Below are 25,996 nucleotides of genomic sequence, written 5' to 3'. Positions count from 1 at the left end.
ATATGTAAGTGTTGTTTTTTACTACAATTTTGTTGGGTTTATATTTTTTTAAATACCAAATATGATATGTCTTTGTTTTAATTATTGACAGTATAAATAAAAGTCAAGCAGCTTATTGGTAAGGTTTGTTTTTAATTTTCAAATGATATATCAAGTTCATCTTTATATTGCTTACTAATTATTACTCTGATATCTATTTTTTCCATTGTAGGTTACGATGTTCAAATATTGAATTGGTAGCAAATTTCAACTTCAAGTCTGAAGTCATTATTACTGAACATGGACAGCAAGTTCTATTAAGCGATCATGTTGTTGACATTTTTGTGGTTTTTTAATTTGTTTGTTTTTGCAACGCATTCCGTAAAAATTTGGATTTATAATATTGTTCATGTGTTGACATCGGTAGGCCATACAACGGAATCTATTTAAAAATTTTATGTTGGTCTATTCACATACATGTTTGAACCTACTCTCTGTTATTTGATATTCTACAAATATATCTACAAAATAAACGTAATCGCCGTACAACGCACGGGTGAAAATGACTAATGGATAAATAGAACAAAATATAAATTATATCATACGCGCGTATAGGTACAGGCTACTAGGCTAGGTAGTATTATAGGATATATGATAAGGAATATAGCAGGAGCCAAATCACGCTATCGACACCTCAACATACTACTCATTCCTTTTACATTTCAATTTCCATAACTTTATATATAGTATTAATTTAATGAAAACTATATATATGTCATTTAAAATTAAAGAAATATAGTAAAGTAAGAAGTAAAGCTCTCTTCTAGAACCCATAGTGCAGGATTGCAGCAGGCTTGCAGCCATTTGGCTTCCCAATCTATCTCCTTTAATTTGATCCATTGGAAGAGAGAATGTAATAGAGTGGCTCACTTATTAGCATCTCTAGCCTTGGAACACCATAACATGTATTAGTGGGAGAATCTTCCTTCCACGGTTAATTCAGCCTTTTTAAGCTTTTAGCGGAGATACTTTCTTTGATTATATAAATAGACGTACTTCCCATAAAAAATTATAGATTATTATCATAAAAAAATACAAAAAAATCATAAAATAGTGTCAATCTCATTCGTAGATATATTTTGGAATCCGATTATTAATGCTAGTTTTACCCCTAGCTATCTTTTAGGAGCAACTGTGTTTCATTCGGAGTGTTCTATTCTCTTTACCAATGTTTTTACTTTCCTTTCCTTTTTTAAGGTGTTAGTATGGATAATTAATTAATACAAGTAAAAAAGTCATGCGCAACTTCTTATCGAGAAGTTTAAAAGGATAACACAAGATTGTTTTGTTTGGGCGAGTAGGGAAGAGAGTTGGGAAATAAAAGATTGAGAAATTTTTAATAAAGCGCTTCTTGTGAAAATATTGTGAGATCGATGAAGATTCCTTATGAAATCAAATGACTTGTAGTGCAAAGTTATTATGGCGAAATATTATCAGGAATTACTTCACGTTTTTTTTTTGAAAGTTTTTTTTTTTGAACATTTTTTGAAAGTTAAATAGATAGATATATAAATATATGAAATGTTGAGAAACAACTCCTCTCAACATGGATAAAGTCACCTAACAAAATACTCAGCTTCAAAGCCTACCAAAGAACCATTAAAAACCCTCCTAAAAAACCTCTCAAAGAACCATTAAAATTTCCAAAGAATCTCTAAAAACTTCCCATAGAACCACTGAAAAACCCCCACACCCACAGGAGTGTGCAAAAGTTTAGGTAAAATCCTAAAAAACCTTACAAAGACAACAAAGCTGAGATCCAAGACCAAACAAAATTAACCAATTTAAACAGATAGAGACTAGAACCAAAGAAATAATGCAAGCAAGCAGCAAGCAACCCAATAACAGCTACCACACCACCTCCGCAGCAGCACTGTTCAAGAAGAGCATTGAGGCCGGAAGGGAAACGTAGCATTAAACTCAACCCTTAACACACCCTACAGAGGAATTGGTCAACTGAAAGCTCCGCTCCAAGGTACACCACCGTCGCGTCCTGCAAAAGAACCCACCAAATTCCATCACCGTCAACCTCAATTGGAGGAACCAACCTCCCCCAACAGCCATCACCCTCAACCTCAATCCGCAAGCTCTGCCACTGCGAAGACACAAAACCCCTGCATTCAAAGCGTCGTGACCAAAAACCTAAAACCCGCATAAACACCAAAACCACTAATCCATGACACTGAAGAGCAGAGGCTAGTAACCAACGCTAGACAAAGTTAGGAGAAGCCCGTGATGATGCAACTGAAGGCGAGGAGACCCTCGAACTAGAAGGAACGACGAAAGAGGTGCACCGAGCAGAGCAAAGAGCGGCAGCTGAAAGGGAAAGCAAAGTCGTTGACACCAGTCAAGCCACCACCGCTAGCACCACCAAGGGTTGAGAGCCTCTGTTTCACCACATCAGACACCAAGGACTGGAAAGAAGCACCGACATGCCATCACCAGTCGCAATGTTCACCGCATCACAACCACAGAAGCAAAGGTAGCGCAACCCAAGGAAAGACGGTGAGACAAAGTAGGCGAGCACGTCTCGGAGCAACAGATCCAGAGCCCCGACGTCGTGAGGGAGAAGAGTGCATCAAAGGGCAGCCGCAACCGTCTTATTGAGAGAAAAAAGGTCGATCCAAGCCCCCACCACCGCGGAAGACAAGGACGCCAGGAAAACGAACAGTTCGGAGAAGGAAAGGGCGGAGAGGTTGTCGCCGAGCACAGGGGCGGCGCGGCGGCCACCCAATGGGACAAACCAAGAAACGAACTTCACGTATTTAAAATATTTTTTTTATGAAGAATGTAATAAGTTGACTGTGACACATCAGCGTCGCCATATATCTGACAAGGTCACCCGAGCCAACTTTTAAACGATGATTAAAATTGAATTGAACTAAACCTTAAACCAATCGATGCTTTCTAGAACGAGAGACAATCTCATCTATTTTACGGTGACAAAAACTTATTTAACCCAAAATAATATGTATTTTAATTTTATATTTTTCAAAAAAAAAGCTTTGACACATAAGTGATAACGAATTGGTTACAACTTACAACCAACTGAGCGCGTGGATGATAATTGTAGCTCGTAATCGCATGCAACAATTAACGACACTGTCATAGTGGTATCATGATCTTGCTCATTTGGTGTCTGCATCATTTCATTTCTCTCTTTTCCGGTACAAAATTGGTAGCACGGTTGAAATGATCATATCCTAATGCATTGTATAGTACTCATTCCTTTTTCATGTATATCTACATAAGTACATATCTGTATACATACTTACATAGTATTATATTTAATGAATTGCGTTTCAAATTAAAACAAAAATTAATGAATTGAAAACTACATTTATAGTTCTCATATGAAATGAAAGGAATCTATCAATTGAAGAAATTAAAAGCTTAAAATAACCATGCATAAAGTACTTATCTATCAATTGAAGTATAAATAATCATTATAAAGTACTGTCGATTCTGTTCGTATATTTAGAAGTCCCCTGAAACTGAAACAAACAACAAATTCCCATTGAAAATTGCATCCACCATTAACATTCCAGGACTGCGAAATTTTTTTTAAACTAGTATGTACTGGGAAGTTAAAATTCGTACTATAAATTAAATATTATAATATTAATTAATATTACTTTCTCATAAATTTTAATTTTTTATAACATAAATAATGTATCCAATTATTTTAAAAAATATTACAACATAAATTAGAGTAATTAACAAAAAAAAAATATAGCATTAAAAAAATTATCCATTACATATTGAAGGATAAAAATTAAAATACAATATAATCCTAAATTCTAAATCCTAAAAACAACAACCGAAAGACAAAATAGAAAACAACAATTTAGATGCTACAGCACACGAAAGATAAAACACAAAGAACTACAACCTAAGCTAGCAGAACACCAAACAGCTTCCAACGGAGTGAAGATCACCCGTGCTAGAGCCAAAGAGAATTGGGCAAGAATGAAAAAACCAAAGGAAGCAACACCAACAAGATAGCAGGGGAAAGAACACTAACAACACTTGATTAAACCAGTCCAAAATATATAAATTATTATAAATGTCTTCATGGATTTGGATCCTGCACAGAATAAAAAATAGAGAATAATTAATTCAATACGAATAAATTAATAAACAATCTTTAACAATGTATTTAAGTAATGCTAAGTAGTCAGTACACACGGCCTCAACAGGAGCTGGGATGATAGATTCCCAAGATTTATCTTTTATCAACTTTAAACATATTCCAAGTTCACTTGCTATCATACCCATATATACTGATGAAAGATATATATGATAAAATATTTAAAAAGGACTACAAGCAACTAACAAAAGTTACCTTACTAGTTGAAGCGCACTTGAGTTGCTAGATAGTCCATTGAATGACAATAATGCAGCAATTTGCTGTTTCACCTCCTTTTCAAGAAGTTGCTTCATTTTATCTTCTTGAGTTTCAAAGGCAGCTTTTTGAGCATCAATCAAACCACGATGTGATTCCAATTCATTGTGAAGCTGGATATTAGTCTCCTCTTGCCTTTTTATAATATCATTTAGTTTTTGCACTTCCATCTCCAAATCATTTGCTCGTTTTTGTGCATTCTCAACTTGAGTTGAATGACTTGTTTGTTTATCTTTTTTGTTATTGGTGCACTACCTATACCTGTCAAGTGGTTTCTCTTTGCCCCCAATCCATATTTAAAATGTTGAGCTAATGGTACTTGAGCATTTGAAATTTCCTCTTAATAAAACTCACCCACATTCTTCAAATTTTCCTATAACAAATGTTAATATGAAAAGATATTAACATATAGTTTTTGATGAAAATGACGAAACTTTAATTTGTTTGAATTCAAGTTTTTATATTCTCTATACTAAAATAATAATAATAAGATAAATAATTTTAGATGTAATCATAATATTAAAACTTACTACTTACCATAATTTGTTCTCCATTTGGAATGCACCATGTTCCGTTAGATCTCATATGCGTAGCCTTCCATAGTGTCACAGCATCTTGGCCAATCATCATTTTCTGAAGCTTCTTTCTATTTAAATTAAAAAAAAATTAAAATCAAAGTCTATCATTGATATATTCAAAAAAAATTGTGCTAGTCCAATAAAAAATACTCTTAAACATTTCAAATATAAAGTATAACATGCAACATGTATTACTACTTCATGTCAAGAAAATGATGAAAAAAACTTACCATTTCAAATGATGTTTGCACAATTGATTTTGTGCCAATTATGGACTTAATTCCCTGCTTACTCCGGTTAGCTTTATTTTTCAAGCTCCATTCCTACAAAAAAGTAAAATTAGTTAATAGTATAATTATAAAATTTTAAAGACAATTAAATTTAAAATTGATGATAATAAATTAATGTTACCTGAAATTTGGGATCATTCCATTTATTTTTTATCAGCCAATTCCAATCCTCTATTGACACATCATTTGGCTTATCCTATTTGCAAGATATGCATTGTGCAAATAGTGGTGTCGAACTGTCGATTCTTGTATTGACTTTGTACTTGATTCATTGCATGATCTATAACCTCCTCAGACAAATCTAATTTTTCCTATAGTCATATATATATATATATATATGAATTACAAACAAGAATAGTTGTTCTCGCCAAGAACATAGAATCAAGGCATAGTGTCAAGAGTGTGTGAAATGTGATCGGAGATTTTAGAGAGATGAGCTCATAACTGCTTAGAGAGAGAAAATATAAATGAATTTCAATATTGTTATTGCCAAATGAGCCAAGAGTCCCTTACAATTGGTAACCGTCCCCTATTTATAGATTTGGGGTTGGGTCTTCGTGCATTTAATCTGTCTAAATGGGCTGGTTGGGCCTTGGGGAGAGCGGCCCAAGGTCCAGGCATGTTCCGCGCCTAAGGCTGAGTCCCCTGGGCGAGGGATCCTGAGGTCTCGCCCAGTCCACAAGTCCACAAGATACCGAGCTCGAAGCATGAGAGCTAAGTGTGTCTTTAAACAGAAGAAACCAAGGCGAGGACTATGAAAGACTAAACAATGATAAAACCTAAAGTTTTTAACAAAATGAAAAAACAATTGCCAACATGGCAGGGAGAATAAAGTCAAAAAATCTTCGTATTCCAAACTTTTCGCTGCACCACCCCTTTCCTAGGCAAACTGAGTCCACAAGCAGCCCCAGGGCGATGACACTTGACCTGCTCGCCTTGCCAGCACTGCGCACGTGCCCTAAATCATGACACTTTGACAGGTGTCGTGCGTTCGCCACGCGTTGCGCCCTGAAGTAGTTTTTAAGTCAGCAAATCCACTGAATCTCAACTGCCACTTTTGAAATGTCTTTTCGAATCTTCAGCGAACCCTGCCAACCCGAATTTCAACAAATAAGCTTCCTTTACGGTGCCTTCCATTTAATGCGCCACGTCAAACCCTGTGATGAGCAATATTTTACCCATTTTATATAGCCTTAATTTGTCATTATTAATGATTATTCGTAATTAATTAACCTTGCTTGACAGAGATTTCTATTATTTGGTCTAATTACGTTTATTCTTATTTTCAGGTTTTATTTGACATCAAGGGCATTTTGGAGATTTGCGGAATGAAGATTTGATTGTGCTGGAGTGAAGATTGTATTTTAGGAATTATTAGGATTTAATTTCGGAATAAATTAAGTTTGATATCTTTCAGATTCAAACTTATTTAGGTTGTTATTTTAAAACTCTATTTTTAGGATTTATTAGGATTTATTGTTATCTTTTAGGATTTGATTTTGATTAGGATTTGTGATCTCAACTCTTATTTAAGGGTTTGTGCTGAGAGAAACAATGACCTTTTACCTTCTACATTATTATTTTATTCAATTTTCGAATTTCAGTTATATTAGAGCTCTGCTAGGGTTTTATGCTCTTAATCCCTATTCTCTTCTCCAATATAATTGTTGAATTCGCCCCATCCATGGAAGGCTAATTCCTTTCGAACGAATTCCTTTGCAAAGTATATCGCGCTCTTGAGGTATAGTGCTTAATAAAATTCAACTGATTAGTTTTCTTCATCTCTAATTCTGGCTTAGGTTTGTTTAATTCCTTTTGCTCACGAAATAGAAGATGATGTATGTTCGCTTAGTTCATATTAGGGAGTAAACGATTCTTAATCGCTTAGTTTAGGAGTCTGTGAATTAGTTATCGCTTAGTTAATTAATTCTCACGAACTAGGAAACTAATAACAAGAATTGATCTTTAGATACCCGTGATTGAGCAGCGATATACTGAACAAAGGGATTCGTCCGTCTTTACTTATCATATTAATCTGTTTTTACTTTCTGCTAATCTTTTGAACTGAATCACAAAACCCCCCTCCCCCCAGTGTGTGTGCGTTGTGCGTTCTTAATTCTGAGTCTTTATTGAAACGATAATCCTTGGGAAACGACCTAGGAGTCACTTCCTAGTTACTACAGTTTTCTAAATTAATTATTTGTATCGGGTACGGCCTCGATCACCCTGACATTTTTGAATTTGAACCAATCAGCATTAACGGCTACAACTTTTCGCCTAACACGCTGCCTTTACCTTCTACTTTCCCATCCTTTAAATTCTCTTCCCCACATTTCCCCTCTTTCCTTGTTAACTATCTCCTCACTCGCTCCTGATTCCTGTGCCGGCTTCCCTTACTAATCCTGCGAATCCCTTGCTCTGCTCCCTGCTCTTTCGTCCACAACCCCACCTATGGTTAGTTCTTTTCTCTTCTCCTTCTTATTTTTGATGTTCTCCACAGGGGCTCTGTCCTCTCTCGAGGAAATCAAGGCTCACCGCTTGGCAACCTTCGCCACTCTTCCCCTTGCCAACTTCACCCCTGCTCCTGGGCCTACCTACGATGTTTCGAGATCCTTTGCCACAGTGTTGATGTTGCGCCTTCTCCTGCCCCTTTTCCCCTCCTTTTTGAGGTGGATCTTCGAGGATCTCAAGGTTGGGTCGTCTTGGTCCCTTGGCCCGGTCGAGAACGATTTGTCCCTTACGGGGCGGGCTCAGAATCTTATCTTGCTCGGAGATACTTCCGAGTCGTCATCCATCCTGCTTACCCCTCATTATTCACGGAGAGGGGAGGAGAAACCCTCTTCCCTCTTTACTGGACCTCGTCCCCTCGATCTTTAAATGGCCCCCATACCGTGTCTCATTCTCCCCGAGACATTATCACCCTGGAAACCTTACTTCAACTTCCGCTCTTAAATTGTATTGACCTGCTTAATGCCCCCCCAGGATCTAAATTGCTTCCCCGATTAGGTCCTGATTCCTGTATGTTTGTTGCTTACTTTCTTCCTCGCTTTTCCCCCTGATGACTGTTTTTCTTTTCCTTTTTCAGGTAAAACGATGAAGTTCTCTACCGCTGAGTTGTTGAATGCCTTTGTTCTTAACAGCTCTAAAGCCTCCCCCTCTGCCTGTGCTGGGGAGAAAAGACAGGGCTCGCCAGCGGACAAAGGTGCCCTAAAGAAGAATAAGGCGAGCGAGGCAAATCCCTCCGTTATCTCCCCTGTTTTTGGTGAAGAGGGCATCATTCCCGCCCCTTGTACCTCTTCAGATGCGGGCAAGTCTCCTGCAGCTGATCACCAGGGCGAGGCGAGCGCCTCTGCTACAACTCACACCTCGCCGTCTGGCAACTGCCTTAACTCTCCCACCAATGTTTTACCAACCCCTCCTTCTCCAATGAATGTCAATGAGGAGGACGAACTCTCGCCCGATCGCCCGAAGGGCCCTCCAGCGACTCCAACCCCGATCCATTTTCCTTCCTTCTTTCTCATTCATATCTTGAGAAATTGAGGGAAATTCCCAGCCAGAATCCGCAAGATGTGGCTCAGGAAGCTGTGTCGAATCTTCTCCGCACGGGTTGCCTGTTTGCTCAGGTAGCCCGGCAGGCTCGACCCTTATCTGGCACTGCTGAGCTTCGCCAGGAAGTGGAGACTCTGCGCGCCGCCAACCTTCGATTCGATGAAACTTGCTCCAACCTACACCGCCAGCTAGCTTCTGAAGTAGAGAAGACGTCAAAGATGCAAAAGAAACTTGCTGAGGCGAAGCTGGCGCGGGCCGCGACGGATGAGAAAGAAGAGCATCTGGAAACCAAGATTAACTAACTCAAGCAGGCCCTTGATGCTAAAGATGCCGCCCTTGCTGCTCAAGAGAAAGATCTTTCCAGCAAGGAAGAAGAGATTGCCCAGCTGCGCAAGGATTTATCGGATAGGCGCAAGGCTCTTACCAACGCTCGCTCTGATCTAGAGTCCAAGTGCAAACTCCTGGCCGAGAAGGATGCTCAAACCAAGATTCTGGAGGAGCAAATGAAGAACGACGCAGCCTAGACAGCAGTTGTTGAACGCATCCGGGGCTTCCTGATCGCCAAGGCTCAAGTCAAGCATCTTCATCCTGATGTCAACCTTGACTCTTAGGGAGTTTTCAAGAAGATTACACCCGCTGGGCTGGAAGGTGCTGAAGACCCCCCGGGGGTTGCTGGCGTTAACTTAGGAGATGTTGTTCAACCAGAAATGAAAACATAGATAAAAACAATGCTTCTTTATTTATTTGGATTACTGTATTTTAACTTTAAGTTGACTCATTTCAGCTTTTACTTATCTTTGTGTTTTACGCATGGTTTAATGTTTTCCCCACAGACGGTGTCAATGTTCTCGCCAAGAACATAGAATCAAGGCATAGTGCCAAGAGTGTGTGGAATGTGATCGGAGATTTTAGAGAGATGAGCTCTTAACTGCTTAGAGAGAGAAAATATAACTGAATTTCAATATTGTTATTGCCAAATGAGCCAAGAGTCCCTTACAATTGGTAACCGTCGCCTATTTATAGATTTGGGGTTGGGCCTTCGTGCCTTTAATCTGTCTAAATGGGCCGGTTGGGCCTTGGGGAGAACGGCCCAAGGTCCAGGCATGTTCCGCGCCTAAGGCTGAGTCCCCTAGGCGAGGGGCCCTGGGGTCTCGCCCAGTCTAATAGTATCATTATATGAATAAGTTAAATTTATTTTTGAAACAAAACACTTAATTGGATAAAAGAGAACCATGAGAGTAAAAACTCATGTGCAAATACAGACAGAACACTAGGAGGGCCAACAAATACCTTCAAGGCCAATAAAAGAAAAAGTAGAACCTTTTATTATGCTGAAGTTGTTAGGGTCCTTTTATTATGCTGTTTTTTTTTTAAAAAATTTCAATTTCTACTTCATTGTCAAATATGTTCAAATCTCTATCTCGAATGTACAAAGAACAGATCACACATTCACCAAGTTGAAACACTGATTCCAACTGTGTTAAATAAGCTAATATAAACACTGCTACTATCAATCTGAAAAATAAAGCTAATCTATGATAATGATATACTAACCTTCATATGTTTCCACATTGTATCTACTTCGTTCGGAAGCATATCTCTCCAACTATTAACCTGTAGAGGTGCTTTTTGGCGTATATGTAACACCCCAATTTTCGGGTGCCACGGTAGTAGCATGTTATAGTAAATATGCAATCTTTTCCAAAAGGGATTTATAAATGTGAGTATTTTTTTTCCTTTTCGAAGTGTTTCTAAAATATGTAATGCATACTCCCAACCGTAAATAATTTACATCTGGCCTCGATCAAGGCACAACATAAAATACATGACAAATAAACTAAGATCCAACAACGGGCTCCCTATGCAATGACTCCATAGATCCGATATACTCCCTATGATTTCCACACGGGGTAACCATAGGAAAGCAATGCACCGGAACCTACCCGAAACCTTAAATACAAATCATAAAATGATCCTGCAAGCTTAAACCAATAACGGTAAGCCTTTCTACCCAAAGGCTCAAGCCCTACACCTGACTCTATCCTTCGAGTCTTCTATAGTTCTTCCACGTGGAGTAGCGTTTGCTCACATCACCTACTTTCGTCGTCTGGCAGCAGGCCGACCGCCCAAACACAAACATACAACCAAAGAAAGGCGCGAGGGTCAACTCACAGTATACAATAGATATACAATCAACATGCGACAAAAGGGGTATAGATATATATGTTGTGATATATATATATATATATATAAATAATCCTAGCATGTTATTGACTCTAACAATGCTTCAATAAATCAAACAGTACACAATTCCAGTCAGAATGAATGTATGCGTGAAATGCAATCAATATGATCCGGATTGTGACGCGTTCCCGTTCGCCACAAGTGAAGCATTCCCGTTCTTCACTATGGATGAACCATTCCCGTTATTCATCCTTGGTGAACCATTCCCGTTATTCACCGTATGATGAACCATTCCCGTTATTCATCATTAATGCATTGGTGAACCATTCCCGTTATTCGAAATTTCCCGGGGAAAGTCTAAGAATACGAACAAATGGCTAAGTCTCAAAACTCAAGTTTGAACTTGCCTAGGGTTGTACATCCAACCCGAAACATCAAAGATCACCAGATCAATGAATCCCCCCTCCGAAGTCGCGTCAAAACGCACAAATCATCAACATCTCAACATCATAAGTTATGTAAAACATCATAACATTATTCATCAACATAATCAACATCAAAACAAAGCATAAGTTGAGTTTATCGACGCCTATCATGCAGTCATAGCTAATATGTAAGTTGCCCTCACCTTAGCCAACTCTCTTACTAAGTTGCAACTCCAATCCAATCACGTATTTGCTTTCCCCGTGTAGACTCGCTTTATTCCATTGTGTAGCTTCGATGCAAGGTGCTTCCGTTCTTCGTACCCTTCATAAGTACACATAACGTAATCACTAATTGAGCTACCTACTTTCCAAGTCTAAAGCTACACTCTCAAGCAATTGACTCGATGAAATCACAAGTTAAACTCAATCTCTTTAATGGTTATAAACCATCAAGATCAACCTCAGAAATTAAGATAAGTCATCATAATGACAACAAAGCAATAACAAAGCTTCAAAATCTTATGACTTAATAAATCAACTTTAAAACCAAATACTCATATGCTTGTCAAAATAGATAAGTACACATTACTAGTACTTACTCCTCTCATTTTCCTTAGAGATCTCAGTCTCTAATAGGATACTCATTGAGGTATTTTCGCAATACTACACACCACTTCCCGTTAAAGCAATTAACACAACATCTGCAATAGCATTCTCCTATCATCATCCTTAAGTAATCTCTTCCCGTTTTCTATTCCATAATCCTCTTTATCCTCAATACTTACTTATCAAGTCACCTACAACAACTTAATGTCTCAACTCGCTCTCACGATCTATTCCTCAAGCCAACGTTATATCATTATCAATTCTTATCAAAACCACTAACTCTTATCAAGTAATCCATAAACCATAGTTAACTTCCAAGGCAAACAACTCTTCTTATCTAATGATTATGTACTTATTCAAGACTCATAAGCTCCTTCAAAACGATCGACTCATTTCTCTTAAACTTAAACTCGCGATATCTCATTAGACACACAACCCTAGTCTCTTCGAAACTCCACTTTGGTTCTACAAAAATCCCAACTTATAGATAAGTCATCAATCCCTAAGAAATAACTTCTAGTCCTCAATCAATCCCTTAATCACTTCTAAGTCCTTGAACTTCCAAAGTTTCAAATCTAGACCTTCTAAAACCAAGTATTTATAGTAAAGCTCATAGACTTCTTGGAATTCAAGATTCAATCCTAAGTCATCTTCCAACATCAAGATTGTAATCACAACTTAATCCATTCTAATTAATACCTTTCGGAGTCTAATTCCTCACTCAGAAATCCAAACTTACTTGCTCTAACTCTATCCAATCTTGTTATTCCTAAGCATCCATTCAAACGAGGTAATATTCGAACACTTATTCTATAACACTCCAAAGACTCGTTCGACTTTTAAAACTTTTCGCAATCGCTCTTTAACGAATAAATGTGCATAAAGGCTCAAACGTTCTTGATTTTCATAACGAATAAACAACGTGCGTAAGTAAGCTTCAAAAGATGTTTTCCTACTCCAAACCTTGCAATATAATTTTAAAATAAAAGGTTTTCTCATCTTTTTCCCAAAGAAATTCTTTTCACTTGAAATAACTAATTTTGTCAAACGATTATAAATTGTACCGCGACTTTGGATAATTTTTAAACACGTCAAATAAACTCCGAAAAATCTAATATTTTTATCCTGGCTTCATCTACAGGTTTTGTAAATCCTCATAAATTTTCAAGTCCAGATTCAAAGTACAAAATTCACGAAAAATCAAATACTACAGCAGTTCGTGAGAAACGGGACAGCTTAACCCGTGCTCACCAAAATGTGTATATCTTGAGCTAGGGAAATCGAAACGACACGAAACCAGTGGCAAAAGTTTGCTAACAGAAAAAGCTACAACTTTTATGAAGAACACAGTTCAAAAATCTTAACCGAAACATACGACTTTAACAGAACAGCGGCTACTACTTTTGAAAACAACAACAGTTTTATGTGAGTTTTCGCAAAAGTTTTTCAAGCACAGTAAGGCCTGAACCCGCATACCCTCAGAAATCAACAACCATAACACTATCACTCGCACCACACACACACTATTCTATATTCTTTCATTAATTTTACAAGGTACATGGACAGCAAAATTGACAATGATATATGACTTAGAGGAGCATAAAGACCCTAGAATTAATTGATCTAGATAAGAATGCCAACCCTATCAAAGTTGAAGGCAGTGGTAGGGTTCTCCTTGGCTGGTCATGGCTGCCCTCTCCAAGCGTGATCATCAAGGCTGACAGCAATAACACAAAACTTGGACAAGAAAAATAAGAGATGAATCAGAGCATGGATTAGGGTTTTGAAAGGGGTAAAACAGAAATTGGAAGGGAGGATTAATCTCTTACCCAAAATTGATAATCAATTCAGCAAGAGGAGGAGGAGGGCTCCTTATTTCTGAGTTCAGTTCCTTCTCCGGCGAAGGTTGGCCGGAGAAGACGGTGGTTGACGGCGGCTGGCGGCGGTTTCCGTCAGAATCAGAAATTTCTTTAGGGGTTTTGAAGGTGATGATGAGGGGAGTTCAGTGGTGGTATTCGTTTCTCCAAAAGCTAAGGGGTTCGCCAGAGAAAGAAGCTTGAAGGTGGCTGAAGTTAGGGTTTCAAGCTCCTCTGTTTGGCGCCGTTTTTGGTCGATCCTGGTGGTGGTGGTGCTCGCGGTGGTGCTGGACGTTGGTGGTGTGCTCGTATCTGAACCAGAGGTAAGGAAAAGAGGAAGATGATGGCTTGATGGGGCTGGTTCGTGAGGGAGAAGGTGGTGGTGCTCTGGCTCGCGTGAGGAGAGCGCGGTGGTGGCGGTGGTTGGCCATGGGTGGCGGCTGCTTGGCCAAGGAGGGAAGAAGAAGTATGGTGATGGTGTTTGTTGCAAAGAAGAAGAAGAAGTGAAGAAGGAGAAAGTGAGAGAGAGATGTCGAGAGTGGAAGAGGGAGAGCGTGAGTGAGAGAGTGAATGTGAGAGAGAGAGAGAGTAAATCTGATTGGGTGTCGGTGGGGCCCACGTGGAGAGAGAGCGTGATCAGAAAATTTGAATGTGTGGTGAGGATGAGAGGAAAAATAGATATTTTGAATGAGTGGTTGGAAAGGGAAAGGAATAAAGAATATTTCTTTGTGATGCTTGATAGGCTATCACAAGTAATAAAGGAATTGTGACATGTTAGAACAGGTCATCTCTTCATTGAAGAAGTTGATAATTTAACAATAGAAATTATTAAAATTAAAATAAGGTAATCCACACAAAAATAATTATAATTAAATCCTTACTTTTAAATAACTTTATAAAATCAAAATATTGAAATTAATTACTACTTAATTAATTTTTCCGAATCGCGATTAGATTCGAGTTAAGAAAATAATATAAAAATAGTCAATATAAACACGCGATTAATTAACTATAAGGGAAATATTCCTTAAGATATTTCCCGCCGTCGTGGCGCGAATAATATAACAATAACAAGTAATTAATAACAAAATACTTGTTGTCGTGAATTAAGAAAATTAAATAATTAAACGTTCTATTTAATTTCGGGTCTTACAGTATACATACAGTTGCCTCCGACTTAAAGAATTTTTCATGCTTTCCGCAAAGTTTAAAATATGGTGGTGGAAATTGGATGTCAAGATTCTTTCCTTTTGCGGCCCTCCTTGCTTTTTCCTTATCAAGCTTTGTGGACTGGGTGAGACTCCAGGGTCCCTCGCCCAGGACCGCCAGCTTAGGGCGACGAGCGGACCAGGGACATGGGCCTCTTCCCAGAGGCCCAACCGGGTCATTAGGAAGGGTTAAAGGCGCCAAGCCCAACTCCACATCTATAGATAGGGGATGAATACCAATTGTAAAGGACTCTTAGCTCATTTGAGAAATAACAAGATTGAAATTCAGTTACTTTCTCTCTCTAAAGCGGTTACGCTCTCATTCTCTCTAGGAATCTCACATCACGTTCCTTACATTCTAGGTACTATACCTCATCTCAATGTTCATCAATGGAACATTTGGCGCCGTCTGTGGGGATCGGTAGATTTCGATTCCCGGACTACATGGATTGTGATTTGGCTGAGAGAAGTTCGATTTTCTGTGCAATTCCTTCTTGGTTTCTTGATTTTCAGTTAAATTCTTGATTCTATAGCGACACTTGATGGAAGCGCAACGTCGACGAAGTAAAAGAAGGATGAAACACATGCATGATTCGCGCCGCGCGTATGGAAGGCGGCGCGGTGAAGAAACAGAGTCCTCAGTCTCCTTGATGGAACCTTCAGGAGAAGGACCGCCATCATCTCAGCCGGTGGACGCTCGCGAGGATTGGATGTGACTGATTCGTGACGTCAATAGTCGCCTGAAGCGGCAGGACACAGAGGTCCGAAGGGCGAATGCTGTAGTGGAGCCTTGGACACTGCAAAGGAAAAGCTATTGGAAGTCCTCGAGAGAGTGGAGGAATTCATCTCCAAAAGGGAAGCTGGCGTGCTTGGACAAATCGTGTGAAGCAGAGAATCTCCGGGAACCGCGAGCGACGCGAATGAGCGGCAAACCGGGAGGTGAATGGTGCGCTTATCACCAAGCCATGGGCCATGTCACGAAGGAATGCCGCACGTTGCAGCGCGAGGTGCGAAAGCTGATAGCGGCAGGAAAACCTATTAGAACACAGGGCGGTAATGCTTTGATACCTAAAGGAGTAAACACGATCGCTGGAGGGTTTGGAGGAGGAGGAGTCACTAGTGCAGCTAGAAAGCACCACGCCAGGGCGGTGAACGCAGTCACGGAGGTTCCTTTTGGCTTTTCACACCCAGACATTACCTTTTCATCCGATGACGTCTTTGGAGTAAAGCCGCATATGGACGATCCGATTGTAATCCTCCTTCGCGTCAACCAGCTCAATGTACAACGAGTACTTTTGGATCAGGGGAGTTCAGCAGATATCATTTACGGCGGAGCGTTTGATAGGCTCGGTTTGAATGAGGGAGACCTCACTCCTTATGCAGGGACTCTGGTGGGATTTGCGGGCGAACAAGTATGGGTGGGAGGCGTCCTTGACCTTGACACCACATTTGGCGAGTGAGAGAACGCTAGGACGCTGAATGTGAGATACTTAATCCTAGGAGCGGAGGGATCTTACAACATGATAATTGGCAGAAACACCTTAAACCGACTGTGCGCCGTGATCTCGACGACACATTTGGCGGTTAAGTATCCTTTGCCAAATGGACGAATTGGGAGAGTTGTTGTGGACCAGAAGACTGCAAGGGAGTTCTACTGCAACGCGGTAGATCGGTATGGGAAAATGAGCGCCTCGGTAGGACACTGATGCAACGAGGTCGAGGCGCCGGAAGAAAACCTATATCCAAGGGGCGAAGGGCGAATCAACAAGCCCACGCCAATCGAGGAAACTAAGGAACTAAAATTTGGCGAGAAAGTGCTCAAAATAGGGATCAGACTGACTGAGGTCCAGGAACAGAGATTATCAATGCTGCTGGGCGAGAATTTGGATCTTTTTTGCTTGGAGTCACAAGGACATGCCAGGAATAGACCCGGACTTCATTTGCCACAGGCTGGTGTTGAATCCCGGAATTAAACCAGTGACCCAGACACGCCGACGAATGGGCGATGAAAAAGAGAAAGCAATCCAACAAGAGGTAAACAAATTACTGGCGGCAGACTTTATCCGGGAAATTAAGTATCCTACCTAGCTGGCGAATGTGGTGATGGTAAAGAAGGCGAATGGGAAATTGTGAATGTGTGTGGACTACACAGACCTGAACAAGGCATGTCCAAAAGATTCTTACCCATTACCAAGCATAGACAAGTTAGTGGACGGGGCGTCCGGAAATGAGCTGCTAAGTCTGATGGATGCCTATTTGGGATATCACCAAATCAAGATGCACCCGTCGGATGAGGATAAAACGACCTTTATGACCACCAGGGTAAACTACTGTTATCAGACTATGCCTTTCGGACTGAAGAATGCGGGGGCGACATATCAGCGGTTGATGGATAGGGTATTTGAGGGCCAAGTAGGACGGAACATAGAGGTCTACGTTGATGATATGATCGTAAAGTCAGTTCGGGATCAAGCCATCACGAGGATTTAACAGAAGCTTTCGGCAGGCTCCGAAAGCATAACATGAGGCTCAATCCAGAGAAGTGTTCTTTTGGCATACAGGGCGGGAAGTTCCTAGGCTTCATGATTACGTCGAGAGGAATTGAGATCAATCCAGATAAGTGTAAGACGATCCAGGAAATGAAAAGCCCAAGTAGCGTGAAGGAGGTGCAGCGCCTAAAGGGGCGGATTGCGGCCCTATCCAGGTTTCTCCCTCATTCGGGCGACAAATCGGCTCCGTTCTTCAAATGCCTCAAGAAGAACTCGGCGTTTAAATGGAGTTCAGAGTGCGAAGAAGCCTTTAACCGCCTTAAAAAGATGTTGTCCGCACCGCCCGTTCTATCGAAGCCTGTCCAGGGTCTTCCTTTGCACTTGTATTTTTCCGTCAGCGATCGTGCGTTCAACTCAATAATCCTCCAGGAGGTAGACGGAGAACAAAAGATAGTTTACTTTGTAAGCCATACACTCCAAGGGGCGGAAATCAGGTATCAGAAGATAGAGAAGGCGGCCATCGCCATCCTCGTTACCTCCAGACGCTTAATGCCTTACTTTCAAATCTTTCAGGTAAAAATAAGGACTGATCTTCCTCTGAGACAGGTGTTGCAGAAGCCAGATTTTTCAGGAAGACACGTCGCGTGGACGGTTGAGTTATCGGAATACGGTTTGCAATATGACAAAATGGGGAAGGTCGGTGCACAGACTTTAGCTGATTTTGTGGTGGAGCTAACGCCCGAAGGTGATGAGAAGGTAAGCACGCAATGGACATTGTCTGTGGATGGGTCATCGAATGACAACGGAAGTGGAGCAGGAGTCACGCTACAAGGGCCTGGGGAGTTAGTATTAGAGCAGTCCCTCAGATTCCAGTTTAAAGCCAGCAATAATCAGGCAGAGTATGAGGCTCTGATCGCAGGTGTGAAGCTAGCAATTGAGGTGCAAATCGACAGTTTGCTGGTTAGAACGGACTCGCTGTTAGTAGCAAACCAAGTAAATGGGGAATTCCAGGTGAAGGAACCGGCCTTGATAAAATGTCTGGAGCGCGTACGGCCATTGACGTGTCGATTGCAAGAGGTCATAGTTGAGTTCGTGCCAAGGGCGCATAATCAAAGGGCGGACACCCTAGCAAAATTGGCAAGCACTCGGAAGCCTGAAAATAATCGAAGTGTGATCCAAGAGACGCTCGCCAATCCTAGCATAGAAGGAGAGTTGGTAGCCTCAGTTGACCGCCAAGAAACTTGGATGGACCCCATCGTAGACATCTTGGCGGGAGAACCAAGTGAGGTAGTGAAGTACTCAAAGGAACAAAGGAGAGAGGCGGGACACTACACATTACTCGATGGGATACTCTTTCGACGAGGATTTAGTTCGCCCCTCCTAAGGTGTCTTCCACTTGGGAAATATGAGGCTGTTATGGCAGAGGTGACTCCATAACTTTGAAGTATTTTTTCTACCACACTTTGTAATGGCTTTTAAGGGCGGTAAATCGGCTCATGTTCTTGCGGGCCAAAAGGGGAACCCACTTGACAGATGTAGGTTTGGTGGTGACTGTCTTATAGAAAAGGAAAAACAAGGGATAGGTGGGAGTGCAACTCAAATGTTCACAGAGAATTTCAAAGCAGCGAATAAAACCCCAGGCGTTGGGCTGGAGTTGACAAGGCGCCACGTTCAAAAAGGTAAGAACGTGACATATAAAGGGCGAGAAAGGGAGTTTGATATTCAAATCCAAGAAGAAATAACCATAAACAAAAAAGAAGTCGGGCGATTCATCAGAAGGTTCCTTGCGTAAAAGAACACAATCATCCTCGCCACATGGAAGAACATTTAACAGGTGATCTTCGTTATTAGAGGTGGCGGGATTTATCTTTGTAAACCCTTGGGAAGATATTCGAAGCGAGTTGATGCTTCCAATACTACCCCAGATGGAGCGCCAAAGACATTTATCTTCAACCAAATGCGCGTTGGAACGCCATTCGGGTGAAGACAAGTCTCCATTGGAGGAAAGAATAGAGTCTACGGAGCCGGCAAGACCGGAATCCTCGTGGGTGGAAGGCGAGGAATGAATTTCAATAACAGTGGGGGCAGAAACTTCCCCCTCCGTAGAAGGTGAAGAGAGTTCTAAGGAAGAAAGGCTGAAATTTTGGGTGGACATACTGGGAAATTTCATAAAAAATAAAAAGAAGATGAACAGATGCAGAAAGAAAAAAAGAAGAAGACGAACAGTGTCAAGAAAGAAGAAAGAGAAAGGACTCACCGGAGGACGAAGTGGAGGATTGAGTAAAGAGGATGTCGGCTATGGGAGAGCACCGCGCAATGACGACGGCCGGGGTGACGGAGGTTCGCCGGAGTTCAAAGAGGAGAAGGTGAAAATCGCAGAGGGAGTCTGAGGAAAAAGGTTTTCAGAAAAGTAAAAAAGTGAAAAGTGAAAAGGGTTTTTATAGAAGAAAAGGGAAGAGAGAGAACGAGTGGGAAAGATCGTGAAGAGTCGTGGGATTTGAAATTTGAAAAGGTGCGAAGCGCAAAGACATAATTCCTCGAGACGCACAATTAGAAACTGCATTCATGGCCAATGATGACGAAATCCCGGAAAACAAGGATACGTGCGTCAGTTGAAAAGACGTGACTGACGATTATAATGATGGCGATATAGCAAAGTGGCGATTAATCCATAAGCAAGAATGCGGTAACAGGCCCACGACTACAAAGAATGGCGATATACTATAAGGCAGCGCATTAAAGACATCTCGACTCAAGGAACCTAAGTCTCATGTCTTGGGGGCATGTGGAATGGGCGGGACATAAAGGATACTTATGCCCGCCCAAATCGAGTAATCAGATGAACGAAAGACACCTTGGCGGGATTCACGGAACAACATCGAATCCCGCCCTTCCTTTAGTCAGGACCACACGCCAGCTGGAAGATTCCTTTAGATTTGTCTTATATGCATAGAGACTTGGGCCCCGGTTGTCAGGCCCAAGTACAGTAAAAGTCCACATCATGATCACTTCCTCTATAAAAGGAGAGGTCAACACCTTGTAAAAAGTACCTTTTGAACATTTAATGAGAATATTCCTTTTATGATATTTTTAGTACTCTGCTAGGGTTTACTTTCTGTCAGTCTTCTACGTCAGATCTCCCTAGTACAAAACAGGGGGGTTTGCGCTATTCACATCGGAGGAAGGTCTCGGGCAAGCAAAGTCCTCAGGGCAGGTTTTTATTGGCCCACGATAAGAAAAGACTGTAGAATTCGTGAAGAAATGCGAAAAGTGTCAAGTATTTGCAGACTTGCCCAGGGCCCCGCCGGAACAATTGGCCACGATTAGCTCCCCATGGCCCTTCGCCATGTGGGGAGTTGACCTCGTCGGGCCTTTCCCCACCGCCAGGTCACAAATGAAGTTCATCCTCGTAGCGGTGGATTACTTCACCAAATGGGTGGAAGCCGCGCCCCTAGCAAGCATTATTGCAGCCAAGATCGTAAGTTTTTACTGGAAAAGAATCGTATGCCGATTCGGGGTACCAAGGGCGATCAGTTTCAGATAATGGGACGCAGTTTGCAAGTAACCAAACAAGAGAATTCTGCGAAGAGATGGGTATTCAGAGAAGGTTCTCTTTAGTAGAACATCCTCAAACTAACGGGCAAGCAGAGTCGGCGAATAAGGTAATCCTGCGGGGTTTGAAGCGCCGGCTCTCGGAGGCGAAAGGAGCCTGGTTGGACAAACTACCGGTTGTAATCTGGTCCTACAACACAACGCAGCACTCAACCACTGGGGAAACTCCATTCAGGATGGCCTATGGGGCGGACGCTATGTTGCCCGTAGAAATAGACAACAGTTCTTGGCGAACAGCGCCGCGGTTTGAGGGCGAGAATTCTTCCAACATGGCGGTGGAGTTAGATTTGTTATCGGAAACACATGATGAGGCTCGCATTAGAGAGGCTGCGATGAAGCAGCGAGCTGCGGCAAAGTATGACTCGAAAGTGCGACCGAGGGCGATGCAGGAGGGGGGCCTGGTGCTTAAGAAACGAACCTGGAACACTGGGAATAAGCTGAGTCCAATATGGGAAGGCCCTTATAGAATTTTGAAGGCCTTAGGGAAGGGGGCTTATCACCTGGAGAGCTTAGACGGAAGGCGAGTGCCACGTTCCTGGAACGCGGCGAGCCTGAAATACTATTACAGCTAAAGGATTGACAGGGAGCTGGTTTCGGCGCGAGGATGATCAGCTAGGCGCGTCTCGCGAAGATTGAAGGTTTAAAAACAAAGACACGTTCTTGTTCTCCATCTCGGGAGTTTGTTGACTATCACCGTCTGACTGAAAATACAAAAATTGTATATTGGCCAAAGCGCCTAAATGGTAGAAACAAATACACGTTCTTGTTCTCCATCTCGGGAGTTTGTTGACTATCAAGTCTGATTGAAAATACAAAAATTGTATCCAGCAATTTCAATCACACTGAATTGCGGCGAGAGCTAGGTGGGAAAACTTCCCTGAAGGTGGCGATCCCAACACGACCTTGATGTCTGGGGAACGCTCCGGAAAAGCCGACGCAGCTCGCTGTCACTCGTTGGCGATGTGTGCGGATAAGCTTCTTATCCTAAAAACCTCCCCGAAATATGGGCGAGCGAACCTAACTAGGCATAAGTCTGAGTAAACCTATATGGCAATTGGGTCCCTAGCAGCAATAAGTCCTCAACAGGACAGAACTGGAGAGGCCGCACCTGCTCTTACGGGAAATATGGTGTGGACAAAGCCTCGGTTTAAAAACTAAGCAAAATTCCTAGTTAAATAAGGCACCATCAATGTAAGGCCCGAGTTTTTAAGTTTATGCTAAGTGAATAAACTTCTTATTCACGATTAGGGTTGATGTAATGTGAAGGGAAACCTGAACGAAAGTTTATTAAATGAAATATATTTATGAAGGAGAAAGTTCAGGAAAAGTTCAAGGATTGCATTATGATCGATAAAAGTTATAGCACGATCGTTACACGCTTAAACCTAGGTCAGAAACCCTAGTATATAGCTAATTTTCACTTATAGGCACGCTGGCAGTTAATTCCAAAAATCTTCAGAGAAATGTTAGAACTTCTCTTTTTCCATATATCACCATCATTTCGAGGCGAAACTCTAGGATCTACGAACGTCCGATTCCAATCATCGGAAGTTTGCCGAAACCGAATCCCTGGTATTTCAAAACCCTAGAATTTCTCGACAATGAAGACTTTATCTATTCAGAGCTTCAAATGAATATTCTACACGCGTACACCCATTTCTCTTGATGATTTCAATCTTTCTTCCGAAGGAAGTTTTCTATTCCGACATTCGATGCAAAAAGCAACTTATCGGGTAAAATAGTTTTATACCGACTATGCATTAGTTGCCAAAAATACAAGGAGACCTCTTTATAGTTTTGGAATTATTTTGCCAAAACATATCTATTAATTCACGGAGAATGATGCCGGAAAAATCAGATTCGCGAAACTTTCATTTTCCCGCGAATTTCCAACCTTTATATATAGCAAAGAAAGGAAGAAAAACTCAAATTTTCCTCCATTTTCTTCATCAAGGCCGCGAGTTCTACAAGGGAGGGAGAAGAGAAGATTTTCTTCATCGTTTGCTTGATCGTCGATCAATCAGTTGCTACTTCAAGGCTTCGAGGTATAGTCGCTAATCCTTACCTCTGATCGCTTTTTCCATAGCTTTTCTGTAGAGTTTTCTGAGCGGATAGTTTATGGGTTTTTGCAAAACTATCCTGAATCTTTCATTTCTGATTCTAAACCTCTTCCCTATGCGCCCAAGATCACTTCTGCCGGGTTAGATTTTCCGTTATGTCGCCGGAATTCCGCCGGAATCAATTTGAGCCTAAAATACCCATTTTTGGAGTTTTTGGTGTAAAGCTTCAACCTTTAGGCTGAAAACTATCGCCTTAGCTTAGTGCTAGTAGGATTAGTTGTCATAAACATCGTTGGTGACGTCCCTGCAAAATTTTATTTTTGGGATTTCAGTTTTGAAAAATCCTAAGTTAAAAACCATGACCAAAATACCCCTGCGACAGTTTTTGATCCGATAATTTTTCCGAGTTCAGAATACCCTTAGTTACGGCTTATGAAAGCATAGGAACCAAGTTTGATCGAAGAAAAATCGAGCCCCATAATTGCACAAAGTGGCCGAGCCCTATTAGGGGGGAGGAGGAAAATTTCCTTTTCCGAAAACTTGTCTTTCGCGCTAGTTTATCGTACCTTAGGGTATAGATTACTTCGAGTAACCTTAGTAAGTATCGATAGCTTAGTTTCCGATAGATTCTGATAGTATTCTGTGATTTTATTGTAAAGGTGCTTTTGAGGATTTCCCCGAGGACCAACACTTTGAGAGCGAGGAAGCACTAGTTGATCATTCTGGAGAACTTTCAGGTGAGGGCTTCTCACTGAATCTCTAGTTAATGCTTAGGGTCGATGTTTCGACATTGTTTACTGTTTATGCACTGGAATTGTGTGTGATTGGAAAATGTTTTCTGAGGCTTCGGCTGACAATGTAGATGATTCATCTACTGAATGTTTTTGAGATTGTCTTACATGCTATGTGCTATGTGGGTAATCTAGGATGTGTGGTGCATGCTTTATATGCTAAGTGCTAAGTGTTTATGATGCGATTTATTGATATATGACATGTTGTTGATTGTGATAATTTAAATATGCTCTGTACTGGAATCTGAGTTTCTGAATGGTGAGAATAGCGGGCAGGTCATGCCGATTTTATTTTGAGAGTTTCGAGAAAGTTTGATAGGACGAACGAGGTTCGGGCCTTAATTTTGTTTAGTGGATCGAGACATCCTCTGGAAGCGACTTGGGATTGGGAGATCCTGAAAATGTATAAGACTTGCGATAAGACAAAATGGAATCTATTTTATAAAGAAAATTCATAAGACCTTAAATAACCTCAAAATCTTTAAGTAATGATAACAACCTCGAAGGAAGGCATTGGAAGTCAAATCATAGTTTTGGAAAAACGAGGAGTGTCGTCGGATCCAAGTGTTGAGTTTGTTGTTGTGCTGTTGGAGCAGCGTTTGTTGTTGTGCTGTTGGAGCAGCGTTTATTGTTGTGCTGTTGGAGCAGCGTTTGTTATTGTGCTGTTGGAGCAGCGTTTGTTGTGGTGCTGTTGGAGCAGCTATGTGTCGTTATGAAGTGTGTCTTTTGGTCGCAGAATCGACTTTACCTTAGGGTAAGCTTTTAGAGACTTTAACTTCCCTAGAACACGTGGCGACGTGTCGAGTGAGGACAGAGACGTTGTTTGACTAATCATTTTGCATACATGCAACATTAATGAGGTATTAATACAGGACGTACTCTGGACCTCTTCGGTTTCCAAAATGGTCATAAGACCCGGAATGCCGTGAAAGAGCGTTTGTAGACGTCTCTTGTAGCAGACCGAAATGGCAGACCTACGAGTTTACTGCTGATCTGACTACCCCTGTTGGAGTAAGAGGCACGCGGGCCGAAATGGCTCCACCGTGGCTGGTGTTAGGGCTGATCCGTTTGATGTCCATCCCTTTCCGGAATGCATGTGGTTGACTGGGTTAACCTGCATACATATCATGCAACATGCATACTAATTTAGTTGTTGAGTGTAATTGGTAATTGTTAAACCTATTTGGAACATGCTATCTGCTATTATTGTGTTTATGTTATTGTGGAACATGCAACCCTAGGAATGACATCTTTAGCTATAAGCCTAAGTGGCTATCTATTATTTGTACCTATTGGGTTTATTATCTACATAGTTCTTTAGAGTTGACCCTCGCGTCTTCTGTGTGTGTTTTGGCGGACAACGCCTTTTGTCAGATGAGTATTGCGGACTGGTTCACCATGGTCCACCCTTCGGGGGGGATTAGGTATGAGATGATCGATCAGGACGACCCCGGGTCGTGGGTGGTTGACCCCGCGAGCCATCGAGCGACGTATTCGGGGCGCATCATGGAGGACCACGTGGACAGTGGAGGACTTAGGAGGTCTTATTTTCAGACCATTGGGTCAGCTTATTCTCAGTTTTGAGTGATGGTGTTGCGGACACTTCACCTTTTCATTTGGTTTGTACATATTGCCTACGGGCGCTACTCTTCTATTACCCGTCACTGGAGGTTTACTCGTGACGAAGTTGCTACTTACAGTGGGGGCTGTTATATATTTTGTATATTAGTTTTATTGCTTTTCGCATTTGGGTTTTATCTATTTCAGTCTTGTCTTAGTTATTATCGAAAAAAAATATTCACGTTTTTCCGCATTAAGTTTACTTTTGGTTACTAAAGTGACGCCACCGAAATCGGGGTGTTACAATCAATGTCGTCAGACGTAATTCAGGAACAAGGGAACTA

At 41.2% G+C, this 25,996-nt stretch overlaps 1 long non-coding RNA gene across 3 annotated transcripts; it reads right to left on the bottom strand.

The window, feature by feature from the left end:
- Window positions 1-3,755: 3,755 nt before the first annotated feature.
- LOC130744812 (uncharacterized) lies at window positions 3,756-14,666 on the bottom strand. 3 transcript variants are annotated; one of them, XR_009021515.1, is made up of 8 exons: window positions 13,906-14,537; window positions 13,718-13,813; window positions 11,674-11,792; window positions 5,434-10,968; window positions 5,253-5,345; window positions 4,982-5,090; window positions 4,385-4,817; window positions 3,756-4,126 (listed from the first exon to the last, which is right to left on the bottom strand). It is a non-coding gene; the product is annotated as an uncharacterized LOC130744812 (long non-coding RNA). The 3 variants fall into 3 exon arrangements; XR_009021516.1 differs by lacking the exon at window positions 11,674-11,792 and having other exon boundaries at window positions 13,906-14,538; XR_009021514.1 differs by lacking the exons at window positions 3,756-4,126; window positions 4,385-4,817; window positions 4,982-5,090; ... (1 more) ...; window positions 5,434-10,968; window positions 11,674-11,792 and having other exon boundaries at window positions 13,400-13,813; window positions 13,906-14,666.
- Window positions 14,667-25,996: the final 11,330 nt, after the last annotated feature.

The sequence above is a fragment of the Lotus japonicus genome, chromosome 3 (assembly GCF_012489685.1).
Source record: "Lotus japonicus ecotype B-129 chromosome 3, LjGifu_v1.2".
In the NCBI taxonomy this organism is placed as follows: domain Eukaryota; kingdom Viridiplantae; phylum Streptophyta; class Magnoliopsida; order Fabales; family Fabaceae; genus Lotus; species Lotus japonicus.
Note: the sequence above shows the minus strand (reverse complement) of the source record. Positions and strands in the feature narration are given on the sequence as shown.